Genomic DNA, 17,816 nt, shown 5'->3' on the forward strand with positions numbered 1-17,816 from the left:
ATGTTTGCCTAAGCATTGTTTCTGGTGTTTGGACAAAGGGATCGTGCCTTTCAAAACGTTCAAACAACATTCGCAGACGGTATCGATGACCTCTTTGGAGGCCGTTTGAATGAGTTTTTTTCGTAGGGGCGAAGAAGCTTTGGACAGGACAGATAACATGTCCCCATGTTTAGCTAAACGTGGTGGCAGTCCTTTCCTTTTCTTTCCTTGGGGTTTTCTGGAGGGTGACATTTTTGCTTGTGGGTTCCGGGACATTCACCGAACAGACACTAACGTCGATGACTTAACGCACACCCTTTTATCTTTTTTTGGGACTATCGCTTTGTCATAAAGGTGACAATGTTTTTCCCAAAATCGCCAAGGAATCCTCCCCTTTGTTGACGCCTCTTTTTCTTGGAACGACTGTGTCTTTTCTTAGGGTAATGTCGATGCTTGGCTAAGCGCTTTGTCGGATGACGCGTCTGCCTTTGTCTCTTTCTTTTGTGGCTTCTTGGAGGTGACATCTTTTTTACAAGTTCACTGATACCCCGACTTGGTCACAGGCTCTTTTTATACTGGAACGCGTCGCCACTGATTGTCTTTACGTTTTATCAGTTTGAGGACAGGCATGACACGTCGTGCAGGGGTACGCAACGGACTAAATCGAGCCAGTTCTTGCTTGGACAAATCCAGTAAACTTTGTAACATGCCCGATCTTTCTTAGACTTTGATTTTGGGAGAAGGTACTTTGTGAGCAGCAGCCACTGCCACTAAATTGGAGGGTCCTGCCACTGGGGAAGTTCTTTTGGGGGTCATCAACGGAGATGTTCTTGGTGTGATCAACGTCTCCAAGTACTCTTCAGTTCTGGGTGTCATCAACGGAGAAGTGGATGAACGTGAGGATGCCGGAGACGCAGTCACTGCCGTGGCAGGTCGTGGTTTGCGAGTGTAAGGTTGCGTCCTGGCCGAAGTGCCTCTCTTGCGACTAGTTTTCTTCTGTGGACTTTTCTTTTTCTGGGGACTTTTTCTCTGTTTCTTTTTCTGGGGGCTTCTTTTCTTTTTTCGGGGTGGTGTCTGGTAAGAGGAGGGTCCTGCCACTGGAGAAGTTATTCTTCTTGGGGACCTGGTCTTTTTCTTTTTCTTCTTGGGGCTTCGTTGGACTTTTGTCTTGGGGATAACTTTGGGGGCATTAGGATCCCATCTTAAGAGTGAGCGAATGATGACCCCTCCTAGAGTACCGCTCCCTCCAGGTTTCAAAATGATTTGTTTTTTGGTTTGAGTGTCGATGCGGGGATCGGCCAGTTGGACCAAAGCGACTTTGTTTCGATCGAAAAAGCGTTGGGTTTGATGAGGAATCTGAATGATTCCTTGGAGTAATTGACGTGCCGTCACCGTGAACCATCGTAAGACTTCTTTGAGACTAGCTTCTAAGACACGGGCTCGTGTTTGTGGATCTTTTTCTCGACTGATGCCATACAAGGCACGAATCAATTTGACGGGAAGATGCGACTGAAGGGACGTCATGTTCACACTGTGTGAGACAGACGAAAAAGGGTCTGAGGTTTTTATAGATTTTTTGATGGGGAGTGAAATGAAGTCGAGGACGGAGACGTGTACAGGACAGGCCCTCCGTCTTGGCACCAGTGGTGAAACAAGTGGGTACGAAATCGCAAATCCTCGGGGGTCGTAGGTTTCAAATCGACGAGTAAATAGGCGTGTGGCGTTTGAGTGGCATCGTCGTACGCCTGAGTCAGCCAAGGCGTTCCTAACTGTTTGGCTAAGACTTGCACTTGCGATTTATCTCGAGGGCTTTTAAACAAGACCACGTAATGCGCATTGAGACTGATGGTGCGATGGGCTTTACTTTGTTGAAACAAATTTTGGGTGATGTAAATGACACTGGCATTACGGTGATGCCCTTTGCGCGTGAACCACAATTTAATTTCTTCTTCGTCTTCTCCTAACATGTCGTCGAAAATGACCAAATGGGTTAGACGAGAGTCAGAGACGATGCCGTCGTCTTCTTTAGGAATGCCTTCCACAAACACGATGGAATCGCCTTGACTTTCTCGCAAAAGGCTGTACGCCGATTGCCACTCTTTGTAACACCACACGATCCGTTGAGGGGGACGATCGATCAAATGATGTTTATGTTCGATCAAACGTTTGACGAATTCGGTTTTGCCTGAACCGCTAGGTCCAGCAATGAGCATGTTAAAGGGATGGCGAAGATACAAAGCCTCCCAACTGGCACGATCTAAGTGTTCGTCGATGACTTTGACAGTAGAGGAAGAGGGAGCAGAGACAGTAGAGGTAGCCATGGTGTCAGAAATGTCACTTGTGACACGAAAACAAACAAGACAAGAGTTTATATACTTTTTCAGAACACGTTTATTGAATGTTTCAAATATGAACACGAAAGACAAAAATACATACAACCCAAATAGTGATGTACAGGAATATAAAACACAGCAAAGCGATCAAAGTGGAATATAAACAAGTGTCTGTACAACATGTTTTGGTTAACCAAGATGTCCTAGGGACAGTGTGTAATGTTCTTACAGTCTCTACATGAGGTATTGTCACACAAGTGTCCTCTCGGAATGACCTTTCAGGAATGTCCATGACAGTCCTGTCCTGAAGCGAGTGGTTGTTCTCGGTGACGGGTTCTTCTGGCACCGTCACTAACACAGGTTGAAAAGTAACTTTTTTCCTTGAACAACTCTTGTGCATACTGGGCCACTTCTTGGGTCCAAGCCTCAAAACCCCCCTTTTTCCAGTCACGAACATCTGTCCAATGAGGGTGTAAGTCACAAGCTACACACACATCGTCATACACGTCTTGGGTAGCTAAAAGTTGACGAATCTTTTTTTCCTGTTGAGGTCGAGAAGTATCCAGATGAAAACGCAAGGCTTTGAACAAAAGGAGTTTTTCGTGACCATTTAAGGCCATGGAGGTGGTAAGTACTGATCGTAAAGAGTCCACAAAGAATCGGCTGGTAAACGAAATCCCAGAAAACAAGTCACTAAGACACACACCACTTGTCGTCCAAAATTGAATGGATACAGTTCTTGTAATAATTGATGGTAATGATCCACGGTTTGAATATGGTCATTGAGTTCCTTCCACGGAATCTGTTGGATGACATGTGACATAAACCGTGGCATGGCAGCCTGTTTTTATATTCTCTTTTTTTCGGATGCAATAGACGTACTTTCTAGCCAGAGATCTTCGTTCTCCAGTAGGGAATCTAAATCTTGCATACTGTAACCGAAACGTCAGAGTTCGTTTAGGTGTTTCCTCTTCCTCTAAGTAGATTCCACGTAAAATATGTTGGTAATCCTTTAACTTGTCTTCCTCAATGCATTGCACTAGGTGAATCTCGAAGTAACCATAATCATGAACATGTCGATCATTAGCGACCTCAAAGTTTTGAACAATGTCTGACCATTGAAAGAATTTCTGACGAATCAGTTCTCTTATACCATTCAGGTACCAGTGGTTAAAGATCTGGTGACGTATCGGATGCAATTGTTCTTTACGTTTGACTTGTATTTTGACCAGCTCTCGGTAAATGCGTTCTCTCAACTCCACAGGCAAAGCACGAATGTTCTCTTGTAAAGTATCCATGAATAGGTCATACTAAATCCTCTTTGGTCTGACACAAGAAATGTACTCTTTGCACAAACATGGTTTCACTTCAGTGTCGAATTTAAATCGTTGAGTCACTAATCTACACATTACAATTCGTTCAGAAGTTTCCTCTTTCACCAAGTTGACATTGTGTTCAAGATGTTGGTAATTCGTTAACTCTTCCTCTGGAATTCGATGCAGTACGTTTACAATGTAGTAGATAAAATCGTCCATACCAAACCATTCCTTTTTATAACCAGGAGGTCGTTGATCAATGTCTGTCCAATGGAACACTTTCAATTCAATCAGTCCTTGTATAGCCTTCAGGTACCAGTGGTTCAAACACCGGTGACGTATCGGATGCAATTGTTCTTTACGTTTCACTTGTATTTTGACCAGTTCTCGATAAATGCGTTCTCTCAACTCCACAGGCAAAGCACGAATGTTCTCTTGTAAAGTATCCATGAACAGATGATTATGGTAAAAAGTTACTTCAATGTCTCGGTCCCACTAAGGGTAAGTAATGACAATTCGGTGACCATCGAGCATGTTCTACGTAGGCCGAATCTTGCGGTTCCCAGTGGTGAAGTGTCACATCGCAACTGAAGCACCTGACTTTATCTCCTTCGCCCAAGTAGAAAAATCCGGCTCTGGCTAATTCTTCGGGGGTCGGTCCTCCCAGATACTTTGGCCATTTTCCTTTGAACGATTGAAGACGATTTTCAAAGTCGCAGTATTCCGACAAACGCACAGGAAAAGAATATTCGTTTTTCACAGGTTCGTTTCGATGAGGGTTGAGTGACATGGGTAGGAGTTTGCTCAGGGCTGGATGACATCCGTAGGGGGGTAGACGTGAAGGTGAACATTCCCCTTTAAAACGAAACCCAGTAAAATGTCCAAGAGGACGAGCAGCATCGCTTTCGCATCCCACAGGTTTGACACGCACAGCATCACTTTCCATGATAGGGGTAGGGGCACTAAAGTTCCCATGATGCTTTACGGCATCGCTCAGGTCACAAGGTACAGCATCGTATCCATCGCAAGGCTCACAATCGCACTCGTCTGCAAACTCCGTTACGCAATTACAATGGTAACCACATGGACAATCGCAGTTTCCTTCCGGACATTTTCCGTCGCAATGCATGGGTCTTATCCATCCAATATTAGTCACACTAGAGGAAGATACAACTTTTTTACAATCCCCAAACTGGAACGATGCCTCTTTCAAAGTATTCATCTTGTTCGCTCGGTCTTGGTAGTCACAATGAACTATCGATCTTGCCTAGGGTTCCTTTTTTATATACAGACCAATACCGACGTGACCGTAAGGTAAGGTGAAATGATTGGGAAGTCGAACTCGCTTCTGGTATACAATTTGATAGACTTTTTCCAAGGGTCGACTGACGATGTGGTGAGTGGGTAAACGTACAATCTTGTTCGGTTGATAGGTGGTCACTTTAAAGTTTCCATCCTCTCCCGATTGCAAGGCTTCTTTCAATACCCCAAAGTTGACCACACGACTGGTACGATAATTCAGAGTCAGTCCTTTCACTTTGCACGTCGTGTGCACTTCTCCTTGTTTGTCACGGTATTCGTAGCCGTAATTTTTGGGACCGCCACTGACGAAACTTAGAATCTTGTCGTCGGGATGCTCGTCTGTCCAGGCTCCTAAACGGTCTCCTTCGATGTTAGGGTGATGTTGAATCGGGTGATGGATGTAAATGCAGCTGTCCGTGTCAAAGTACAGGACGCGTTCCCCTAACAATTCTAAAGCTTCGTACAATTTTAAGCGAGCATGAGCTGTCACGTAAGCCGCAATGATGACATTTCCAAAAGGGTCGTCTTGTACAAAGTCCAGATCTTCTTCGTAATTGACCAAGATCAAATTCTCTCGAACGACGTCCACGTGTTTCATGTATTTGGTTTTGTCGTGAATCATCTGGAAGTAGCGGGAAGGTTCTGTCAAATATTCCGTCTTGGGTAAACACGGTCGTTGTGCCATTTTACCCCACAAGCAATTTAACATCACTTTGGCAAACGATCGCCTGCCTTCGTTTTTCTCGATGTGGTCTAAAGTGATGCCTTCTTGTTCCCGGTATTTCTCTTTGAATTGTATTTGGTCTTCGGGAGTGTGACACCAGGAAGGATAGCCGCTGGCTTCTTGCTTCAGTTTCAAAAAGGCATCCACGTAGTCGGCGAAAATGCCTTTCTGACTGGGATCACCCTTGCGGTACTGTTGTGTCTTGGGAAAGTGGCAAATTTCGTACACTTCTAACAGTTGGTATCCCATGTCCAAAGCTTTGAACAATTCTACGCTGACCCAGGTTCCCGTCAAGGCCCGTTCTTCCTGGCTGTGCTGACAAGGTTGATCTTGGTTGCACGTTTCGGCACAAGTACGGCACAAGGGAAACATCAATTTGCCTTGACAATGGTGAGGTAAGACGGGATGGTATAGGTTCGTGGGAGGCAAAACTTTACACTTGATCAAGCCTTCGTATTGTCGAATGTTTTTCAGGTCGATGTGTTCCGTGAATAATTGCGGGTGCCCTACAGGAAAGCGACAATATTTGCACACGTAGGGATACAGCGAACACACGTCCAAGTATTTGATTTCTTCTCCTATCTCTTCCTCGGCTTGGTACAGCAAACAGGTGGCATTGGTCCTTCCTCCGTACAAACTATCCCTCGGGTTCAGCGGGTCCATGAACTGGTAACTTTCCACGAGGCGTTTAAACTCGGGATCGGTTTTCAAACGGTGATCGTACTCGTGTTCCCACATTTCCACCACTTGGTATCCTTGCTGTTCTAACTTTAGGCGTCGCTGACAAGTGTCCTGGTACAAGTCTTCCATGGTTCGTTGCAAAAACTGACTTTTAGTGCCACGGTCAGGGTAACAGACGGGACATCCGTGAAATAAGCAACCGTTAAACTCGTACACGATCTTGGGGTTTTCTAAGTCCCAGCCATCGACCGAATACGTTCCGATGGTTTTTTCGCCCCCTCCGTTGCGGGCATGCTGAATCCACTTGTCTTCCTTGTCGCACAAGTAATGTAACCAACGTAGGGCTTTGACCGAGTATTGACGCTTGACAAAGTGGGTCGTTTGAGGGCTGATGACAGCCACGGTGTTTTCAGGCATGAATCGTTGTCGATACACTAGGGAACACGCTTTGGCAATGGTGCAAGCTTCTTTCAAAGGATCGACCCCTCCGTGTTCCATGAACAGTTCTCGAAATTTTCCACAGCAACGCCGTAAAATGTCCACGTCGGAACGACAATACTTTAGCATTTCTTCCTGAAAGTCGAAAGGGTCCGAGGCGTGAGCCTGGTACCAAGCGTAGAAAGCTTCTCGTTGTTCGGTACGCATGTTGTCGGGGTCGTAATAGTGAGCCTCAGGCAAACGGGGTAGAACGTCGTGTTGATTGGCTTCCGTATTGAAAAAGTGTGGAAAGTACCCTTTAGCCATTTCTGTCATTCCAAACGTTTTAGGCATTCGACTCAAAGGCATGGCCAAGTAACTCATCGAATCTTTAAACTGTACTTGTCCCACTTGCATGAAAATGATTTTGGCTCCGTTCAAAGTCACTTTAGGACGCTCGGTGCCTTGTTCCGTATAGTATCTGAGAAGAAACTGTCCATCGTATCCGGAAAAATTGTGAGCCATCACCGTGGCATGACGATGACAATCTCCGTAACGTTCGATGTCCTCTTGGCTCCACGTCTTGTCGACGGGGTCTAAGACCCATTGGGCAAAATCGGCTAACGTGTTCGGTCCCCGAAAGATTTTTTCACGTCCTCCAGGAATCTTGCTACAGTGAGGGCAATGACTGAAGATAGGTTCTTGAATGCACTTCTCGCACGCTCGATGAGCCACGCAGAAATTAGGGATGTGAATGCCAGTCTCTTGCATGCATTCGAAATCGAAAAAGATGAAATTGCCTTTCTTCTTGTGACCGTCCTCTTTCTCTGGTGGGGGTTGGTATTTTTGCACGTAACATTGGTGTTCCAAGTCCACGATGTGGTGACAAATGTGACATTTTTTCTTTCCTCGACATACGTGTGCCTTGGCATTGTTGGTAAGTATGCCTTGTCCACACGTAGAGCACAATCTCAGGAGTTGACAAGCACATTTCTTCTGTGAACCTTGTGTTTTGAAATGTTGTTGGTAACAGGTAGGGCTGACAAACGTGCGCAGACAAGTGGAACAAGTCACTGGTTCTTCGCTCAGACAGGGTGGAGAGGCCAAACATCTTGAGCATTTCCATCCACAATGTTTGTGTTGCTCTCGATTATTATAACCATAGTCACATTTCTCACAGTAATAACCGTATCCCAGGAATCCGGTGATACTGGTAATGGTATCGAAATGGTCATCGTGATGATAAACATGAATGTATTTTCCGTCCTTAAAATCTTGGCCTCGAAACAATAGAGGCCCGCGCATTTCTTGAGGGTGCACTTTCAAGGTGTAGCGTGGAGCTAGGGCATCTTGCAATTTTTGCATCTCAGGAATGCCACAGGGTGTGTCTTTGGGCAGTCCGGCTTGTTGTAACAGGAGTTCTGCTTCGTTTCGTTGTTTGGCTCGGTCGGAACGTTGAATAGTGTCCCAGGTTCTTTTCCATTCTACCGTGTCGTTCTTGTTGGCATAGGTTCGTCCCACCACGATGGCACGGGCTAAACACATCTGGTCTTGAGGGTTGTTAATTCGGACGAGACTCGTTTTGGTGTTGCGAAGGTCGTCCACCAATAACATCTTTTTGCGTCCTGTCCCTTGAGGAGGAGAGACGTGGGTCATGTCCAGTGTGGCTTTACCATCGGTGATGTCAAACTGATCATTAGATTGTTGTACGTTTTGAATCTTGTCCATGACTTTGGAAGCAGTCAATTCTGCAGGGGTGCTAAACTCGATCCAAACAGGGGATTTCAAACCGTCGTGTTGTATGGAAAGTCTCAAGCGATCGTCTTCTTTGGGTTGACATTGTCGCTTGAGTGTAGTGAGCAAAGAATCCCACACCTCGGTGATGAACACTTCTGCTTTCTCTAACGGCACTTCAGCCTTGAAATCTTTAAACTTCACCGTGTATTTGTAAGCCGTGGTTTTAAATTTTCTAGAGGAGCGCTTTTCCGTCTCTCGAATGGAATAATACTTTTCAGGGTTGACTAAGGGTGATGAACTTGGTTTAGAGGGTTCGGATTCTGGTTCACTCATGTCCTCTTCAAAATCACTGGCATGAATTTGTGCCAAGATTTCAGCCCTGGTACGAGGCGATAGATCACGTTTCTGCCTCTTACTTTCTTCTTCTTCTTTCTTCTCGAATGAATGGGATCGTTTCATCTTGAAAGCAAAAAGTCAAATGACTCAAGTTCAAACACCATAAACTACTTTATAGTCATAGCAGACCAGCGTATATAAAAGGGTGCGTGTCTTGTCCTTTCACTATTCATTTCACTCTCAAGCCGAGCACAACGATGGAAGAGACTAACCAGATGGAACGTTTCGTCAGAGCTTTGCGAGGGGTCATTAGAAAATTCTCTTCAGACCAGCCTACGGACTACTCTCCTTCCTTTAGAGATAAAAGTCAAGATACTTGCTATATCTGTCAGAAGAAAGGGCATTGGTCTTCAGAGTGTCCAGACCGTCAAAAAAGAAAAAAAACAGGGGATAAAAAAGACAAAAGTCAAGATACCTGTTATTATTGTAAAGAAAAAGGACATTGGTCTCCAGATTGCCCCAAAACGAAACAAGAGGAGTCAGAAGAAAAGAGGAATTCTTCAGAAGAAGAGAGGGATTCTTCAGAGGAAGAAGAGGAAGAAAAAAGACAATTCTATTTAAATGAGGCAAAGAAACACGAGAAGAAAAGAAGAAGGGAAGAAAGCGAGGAGAAAGAAGAAGAGGAAAAGAGTGAGACGGTGAAGAAATTCAAAAAACAGAGAGACTAAAAAAGGAGAAATCAATGAACTTTTTATTAAAGTGTTGTGTTGTGAATTGTGAATTGGATTGTAAAAAATGGAGAAAAGAATAAATGAATGATATAAGGTAAGTGTCTTTGAGTTGTGATTTTAAAATAAGAAGCTACACTCACGCACTCATACACAGACACGTACTATAAGGGTAAAATGGGTAAGTTTTTTTTTGAGTTATTGGCAAATTGAAATTGTATTTCTTTTCGAGAAATGTGGGTGGCCCTGAAAAGGGCCTTTTTTTCTTTATGGTGTAGGGGTGAGTTTAAGCAATCAACTTTAACTGCCTTAAGCCTTTGCCACGGCCAAGGCCTACTTCTGGACTGCGTAATGTTGATGATGATAATGATTGGGTTGAAATCACTAAGGGTGGTACGGTAGGCTTAGTCACAGGGTTAACGTGTTTAGCTCGGGAAGGTCGTATTCTCTTCGGTCGTGATAAAGAAGTCTGATACATTTGTTTCAAACTTCTTAACTCCGCTAAAATGTCCAACAGTACCGTGACCGTTTGATTTTCACCCTCTTGTTTCTTTGCTGCTACTTCTTCTTGCTGTTGTTTTTTTCTTACCTCTTCTTCTTGCTGTTGCTGTTGCTGTAGGAGAAAAGCCTGTTCCGCTTCCTTTTGTCGTTGTATAAATTTCTCCAATTCTTCTTTCTGTCTCTGTCTAAAATTCTCCACTTGCGGTAATGAAGAAGGTAACGAAGGTTCCGGAACAAATTCTTGCGAGGAGAGAAAATCCACAAAATCCCAATTCACCTCTTCTGAAAGTAAGTCAGGGTTCTTTTGGGCGGTCTCCCCTGCTGGTGCACCCCACTGGATCGTTTTCTGAGTTTCCGTCATGTTGAATCACTGTCGCATAGATTGACTGCACACAAGCGCTAGCGAATCTATATTGACTACGTGACGTCACAGACTGCTCTCTTCGGATTGGATGCGGGCTGACTAAATTCTGTAACGCGTGTTAGGATTGGTGAATGAACTCAATCCGTTTCAATCCTTTCTGTCCCTATAAATAAGCGCCGTTCACTGCATTGATTCACCTATTCTCGGAGCCTCAACATGTGGACCGACGTTGAATCTTCAACCCTTGTGTCAACGATGATGTTCAGGACGGACATGCTCATGTATGTCCGATCCAAGTGGACCGTTGTCTACAGGACCAACAGCAGCCTGTGGATAAGAAGAGTCTATATAGAGAGACAAGGTTGCCTCAAGAGGACTCTGATGTATGGCCCTGCTGTAAGACGAAGTTTGAGGAAAAGAAGATGTCGCAAATGCCCTTTATGTTAAGGGAATATTAACATAAACCAAAGGCCCTTTTCAGGGCCAGCCATATTTCTCGAAAAGAGATAGTCTTTGAATTGCCTACCCCTTTTTTTAAAAAAATTTTTTTTTAAAAAAAAATCCCATGTTAAATTCCCCTTGTCCGTAGAGTGTCCCACGATTTATTCCCATGTTAAATTCCCCTTGTCCGTAGAGTGTCCCACGATTTATTCCCATGTTAATTCCCCTTGTCCGTAGAGTGTCCCACGATTTTTCGCCATGTTAAATTTCCATTGTCCGTAGAGTGTCCCAGGGGTGTTTTGACTGGAATTTCCATTGTCCGTAGGGTATCCCACTTCACTACTTATGTTTTAGTTAGTCTTGAGACCGTTTAGTATGTTTTATCGTGTCTGCTTGCATTTGTCATTCCACCACGGGGCAGATTTTTTCGGACTACCCACCCACCCACCCCAGCCACCGGTATAGGTATGCTTGGTTCATGCGCCGGGGACAATGTTTTCACAATGTTTTGCTTGAATTTATCTATACTGTAGACAGTTGGAGATATCATTACAGATGGATCAAAATGCTGCTCATTCCGCTTTTTGTCGTATTTTAATATTGGAATAGTGTATGTTTTACTAATATGAGTTGTTCTTTCCAGGGTGATGAGTACTGGGAAGTGGTCACTTCCTAGGATATTTGGTTAATTTCCCAATCGGTACTTTCTGCTCTCATGGGTGTAAATATAGTTAGGTCCATTGCTGAGAGTGCTCTGTTTTCTATACTTTTTCTAATATGGGCTCCGGTGTTTAGCACCACTAGATTGGCCTGAGCGACCCACCTTTCGACGTTCCTCCCTCTCCTATCCATGTAACTCTCAATCGTTGATTATGGGCATTACAATCTCCACAGATAATTCCATATTCACCCAATGTATCGGCAATATTATGTTAGGATTCTGTCTGTGATTTTGCTCCCGTCCAGCTCGTATATATTGATTAAATTAATTATTTGAGTCAAAATTTATTTATTATTGATTGGTAATCGGGTATTATGCCTGTGTTTTGTATGTGCTTAATGGTTCTAACTTCAACGCTCGAGAGTGCGTCACTGACAAAGGTTGCCAATCACTCTCGCTCTATTCCCTTTGATCTCTGCTTGAAGTAACATGATCGAAATATATTTAGAATTGTTGTCTAAGTGTTTCTCATTGATGTATATTATACGAGGTGTATTTGTTTCATTATTTATTTTGATAATTAGTTCTGGGATGTTCTGCATGATTTCTCTGCAGTTTCACAGCCAGATATGTGTTCTATTTGTTGATTCCATTTCTTAGTGAGGTGTTTACTACTATTGGTTGGTGTATTTTAGCTGAGATCAACGTCACTAATGGAGAAAGTATTTGCCAAGCAGGGCGCTCGTTAAAGAACATATTTGCTCGACGGGTCTAAGATTATCGTTATTTGGTATGGTACATCCGTCTAGTACATCCCGTATGTATTAAAGCATATTAGTCACTGTGATAAGTTTACTTGGGTTTTCTTTGCTGGCTTTGTTTAACTGTGTGCATGAAGTTTTCCGATTGAGATTTCATTGTCTATTCATTTGTTTGATTTCTGGTGGTGGAGGTTATTGGGACAACCTTTCTGGTGTTAAGATAGGTTACTATATTTAACTCACTGGGGACAGCAGTAGCCTTTGGATTCATATTATTGTTTAAGGAATTTGTTTTTGTCATTCCTAAAGATTGGCGTGTATGTTGTTTGGTTATTTTGTATTTCTTGTTCGAACCTAAGGTTTCACATTTTTATGGGATGTTAATCTCCATCATATTGTTGATGGTCTCAAGTTCACGGGTTGTTATTGGGCAATCACGTGATTTGGGGTGATGCGGTCCCTGACAGTTAGCACATTTTTGTCCTGCGTAGGTACAGTTTACTGAGTGTTGTCCCTTGATCTAATCACATCTTTGTTTGATTTAATAGTTGTTGGAGTAATGACTCCACCCTTTACATTTATTACAGAGTCGGTTTTAGGTTGCTACTTTTGTAGAATTTTCTAACTGACTCAGTCTAATTAGCAAGGGCACGTTTTGGTGAAATTCCAGTAGAACTGCCACAGACTCTTCAAACCTGTTCTTAAGTCAAATTGCCTTTGTTACTTCTGTGCCAAATTCTGGCAATGTCTGTTATCTGATTGACTGCTTTATTCTTATGTGACTCGCTTAGCTTGAATACTTGATAGCATAATGATTTAGGTTGTCCCAATTTGTGGGTTGAATTTGCCAGCTTCATGGAATAGTGACGGGTGACTGTCACTCGGAAAGAGTTAAACTTGTAGATTTCCATGCATTTCGGTGCATTTGGTTACTTGTTATATGGTTTTACACCAAATAACAATAATGTGTTTCGAGGGTGAATGCTTTTAAAATTTCTGCCTCGAATTATTTTTGAATGTTCTGACATTATGCTCCTACTGCTGTTTTTTTTAAAAATATATTTCCCTACTTGATATGAATAATGCTAGTTCCTTGGGTAACATTTGTATATTTTTGGAGGGAATGTTATTGCTTCTTTGTTTGTTTAGTTGTTTGATTTTATTGACTATGTTTTTTTAAATTTATTCCTTCCTAATTATATTTCCCTGTGGGGAGACTTTGAGTGGATTACTTTTTGTTTGTTTCATTTATTGATTGGGTTGTCGCCTGTTTGTGGTTCTTGGTTTTTAACCTTCTTAGTTGGATTCATTATTTGTTCTGAATCTTGGTTTTGTTTTCTAATTCCTGTCTTTCTCGTGTTTGTAACAAATAAAATTGTTTTATGGGTCTTTGATTGGCAGTTTCCTTTTCTGGTTTTGTAAGTTTTCAGAGGTTTGGCTTTTAGGGAGGTTCTGTTAATTTGAAGATGCTGTCATCGGTGTTGTTATCGTAGATCTGTATTGCGCTCGAACCCCTTGCTTTCGATGGTCCCGACATTACTGAATGATTGATCATTATTTTACGTCACTTATGACCATTTCGCTGTGCGCGAGGAGAATGAATGCACCGCAACCTTAATCTATCGTACGGGAGGGGAAAATAGCCACGCTCCTGTACTTATTTATGCATGTACCGCGTCTCCTTAATTAATCGTCTCCTGAGTGAACTAACCAAAACATCAGTCCATCGTGTCAAGCACGGTTCTTTGAACTTTTGTTTGTTTGAGTTTTACTGTCGCGCTGTGTCGAGGGGATAAAAACCTCCAATTGATATTCGCATGTCCCTCGATATGTATCCATGGACGCGGAAATGGAGGAAATCGCTGGCTGGACTCCCTGCGCGTCATGGGGATTGCTCAAACGTTATATAGTACTATATTCTACCCAGTTAACTAAATGGGCTATTCCCTACTGTCAATTGTGTGCAAGCCAAATATTATAATTAAGATCACGCTATGTAGTTACAATTTTCCTACACTATCTAATTTAGAAATTTTGTTGACAAATTGTACTTTCCTTTCCCGAAACAAAAGCCATCAGGTCTAGGTGACCCAGTGAAGTTTTGCAGCCTTGGTTGGGTATAGTTAAGTTCTCTTTTCAAACGGTGCATAAGAAAGGATCCTATTTGATTATAATATCAGTTGATATAAAATTGGGTTTTCAAGCCAAAATGAAAATCCTTGAACACTAAAGACAAGTTTGGTTTGTAGCCCTTAAAAGGGCTGTAATCCAACCTCGGATTGTGGTGGGAACAGAAACAGCATCAGATGTTCGGGCGGCATAAATTTTTCTTTCATTCTCCCATAGGTCTTGTAGTGGGTGATAATGTCCGCTATCACACGATTTTGACTCTGGTCGGTACGGGATGGGTTGCGCCTGGATGCCATGGACCTTAACCGGTTCAATGGTGATCAATATCACTAGGGGAACTGGACACGTATAGTTCTTGTCCTCTAGTGAACTGATGTTTGCATGCTGCATGCATGAACTTGGGTTTCGTTGATCTGTTAAGTCGACCTTCTCCCTGTTGTCTCTTAGTTGCATCCATTAGAGTCCTCAAACCCTCTGTATGTTGTTCCGCCACTTCATTATCTCTGTGGAGGATACCCATTCCCCTCTTTTCGATTTGATCAACGATATAGTCCACCGACTGCGCCATTTGTCTAACAGTCGGCTTTTGCTTTTGTTTCGACAGCTAGTTTTGTTTTTCTGTCATTGCTGGTGGTGGTCCCTTTATTTTATCCTGCTTTCTTGACACTGATGATGTTATTGATCTGTTATTGATGCTGCTTTTGTTGCAATTTGGGATTTTTCTCTTCCTCACGCTTGGTAGTCACCTCCTGCACCACTTTTACTTTATGTTGCTGTCTTTTTCCGCCTCAACCCTTTACATCCTCGGCAACGTGGGGGAAATTACTTACTCTATATTCGCCCTCTCTCTTGTTTTGATGCTAACTCTATGGCTCTCCGTAGCTCCTCGGTATGTTGTTGGGCTGTTATCCTGTTTTTTTATATAAGAGAATGCCGATCCCACACTGTTCCACGTAAAAGATTAGATATTCCGCGAAATGTATCCTTTGGTGGACGGCTGCTGTTGAGTCTTATCCATTGGTTTATCTTGTCGTGGCGGGGTTGTTTCCAGTATTGTACATGCAGGTTAAGTTGTTATGGAAGTAGCAGTAACTGTTATTGAGGTCGAAGATGTTGTTGTTGTGGCTGAAAGGTATTAATGCATTATCTGACATTGCTCTCTGACGTTGTTTTCTTGGGGTGGTTGGGGCATTGTATTCTGACTCTTTTGTTACCTCTCTTATTGTCTTTTTCCCCATGCCTAGTCCCCTTTTTAAGTAGGATTCACTTATCTTACTTTGGGTGTATGTGTTGATATTGGAGGTATGGGTGGAGGTCTTGTAGATTGAAACTCCATGGTGGGGTGGGGTGCTTGATGTCGGTCGGGTCTGTGAGTCTTTAAGTTCCCTCTGTAGACTCGTCGTTCGTTCTCCTTGTCCCTGTCTTATTATATCTTGCTTGATGTTTGTCTCAAATCTTCTCGTGAGCTCTCAGACTCGAGCACGAAGTGACTTTAAGGCCGAGTCCCTTCAGTGCGCCAAGATTATCACCGCTGCTGGCTCCGTTTCTTCTTTTTAAATTTGCTTCGTGCTCTGTTAGCTGGAATGACTGACTGACTGATCTTCAATTTACTTCGTGATCGCACATTCGGGTATCTATAAAGCGTTAATTCCAGTACTGCTGAATTCCTAATTTCTCGTACAGGCTGGAAAGAGAAACCCCCGCTTAAGCAAGTATCACATACTATTTAATTACAAAGCGTGTGTGCCATTCGCAATAATTAATTCCACAAGGGGTGGGAGCTTAGCCCACTCAAACAGCTATCCCTACTCGGCAAGCTAGGCATACTCATTCGGGGATTAAATTAAAAAAGATTAAATGGTCAACTACCTAATGACATCCAGTCCAGAGTGCATCAAGGCACGAGTCTTGGGCTTTGCTTTGTGTGTGTCTCAAAATGTAGGAACAAACATATCCAGGAGAGGGAAGGATGTCGAAGGACGAGAAAGTCGGGTTGGAGGCCCCAAACGTCAACTGGAACTTTCTCGAACTCCACGAAACTCTTATTTATCGAATTCTGCCAAGCAAGCTAAGTAAAGATGTGCACAATTACATGTTGTGTGTCAGCCACATATGTTAATTAAAGTCACACTTATTAGCTGTACATTTTCCCAACACAAAGAATTTTAGAACTGAGAAAGTGTACATTATTATTTCGAAAATGCAATTCCAGATTGTAGGACTAAGTGGTCAAGACACATTTTGAGGTTACGGTCGATAATTTTGAAGCAATATTTTGGGAGGGCGCAAAGAGGTCATGTTTGTTTTTTCAAATCAGTGATATCGAAATGGGTTTTCTAGCCAAAATGAAAACCCCGATATGGCAATTTCAATATTAGCCCTAAGAAGGGATATTTTCTCTGCGGCACATTATACTTCTTACTGGTAACGTATTTTTCAACACATTCCGCCAGGCACGAGTCCCATCAAACCTTGCTCCCGGAAATGGGACTAGATCATGCATTTCTGAAAGCTACTCCTTAGCCTCGACAAAGCATGAAATGGAGTGATTCTGGTATGCTTCCTGATAAAATTTGCTCAGGATCCGACCTCCAAAATGCCATTGGACAGGTTGGGGTTTCTGAGTTCTCAGCGATCGCAAGCTATATACTTCATAAAAACTGACAAAGTGACCGGCTTTCATCTTATCTTACAACGATGGTTGTAGCCCCATATATTGTAGTCTGTTTGTCTGGGAGGCATTCCTACACTTCAGCCTATTTTATCTCTGCTTCTTCGTCTATTTCATGTTGCAGAGAAGACTCGAAGATGTTGCCTATATCTGGTTTGGTGCTAGGTTATGGGTTATTTGTCTGTGCTTCACCGTCGAAGGTTATAGGATGCCGCAGCGTGCTGGTAGGAGTGAGACTACTACTCGTCAAATCGCTATGTTCTTGCCTCATCTCTGCTTTTGAACTGGAATTTCTGGGTTAGGTGAAGACTGGTCTATAACCCTTCTCCGAGCCTCTTTTCTCCTCTTCGCTCTCTTCCTAGTATTCACAGTTCTAGCTGCTTCTCACATCAATCCTTGTTGGACTTGATCCTCTATCGTTGAATCCCACACCATTAACAAGGTAATTCACTTTCTGCCTGTCCTCAGGCTCCATCTTATTGCTAGAGCCCTACCTAGAGCCTTGAGGGCCCATAGTACAGGTACTGATATTACAGCGGTAGCTGGTAAAATAAAAGGTATAGCGCCTCCTGTAGCTGGAAGGACTGGTGAATGCATTACTTTATATTCGTTAAGCGCGGACGTGCCGGAAAACATCCTCCAACGTAGAGATGCTGACGTAAACGAAACATCTCAATGTGTAGTGCTGAATACAAGTACTGATTCTCCATTTTATTCACACAAACATACTATCA

The 17,816-nt window shown here is 43.0% G+C and overlaps 1 pseudogene; it reads right to left on the reverse strand.

The window, feature by feature from the left end:
* LOC149776787 (uncharacterized) overlaps positions 1-17,557 on the reverse strand; it is a 29,442-nt pseudogene extending 11,885 nt beyond the window's left edge.
* Positions 17,558-17,816: the final 259 nt, after the last annotated feature.

This window comes from Sinohyriopsis cumingii, chromosome 18 (assembly GCF_028554795.1).
Source record: "Sinohyriopsis cumingii isolate HCF-2022 chromosome 18, ASM2855479v2, whole genome shotgun sequence".
NCBI lineage: Eukaryota > Metazoa > Mollusca > Bivalvia > Unionida > Unionidae > Sinohyriopsis > Sinohyriopsis cumingii.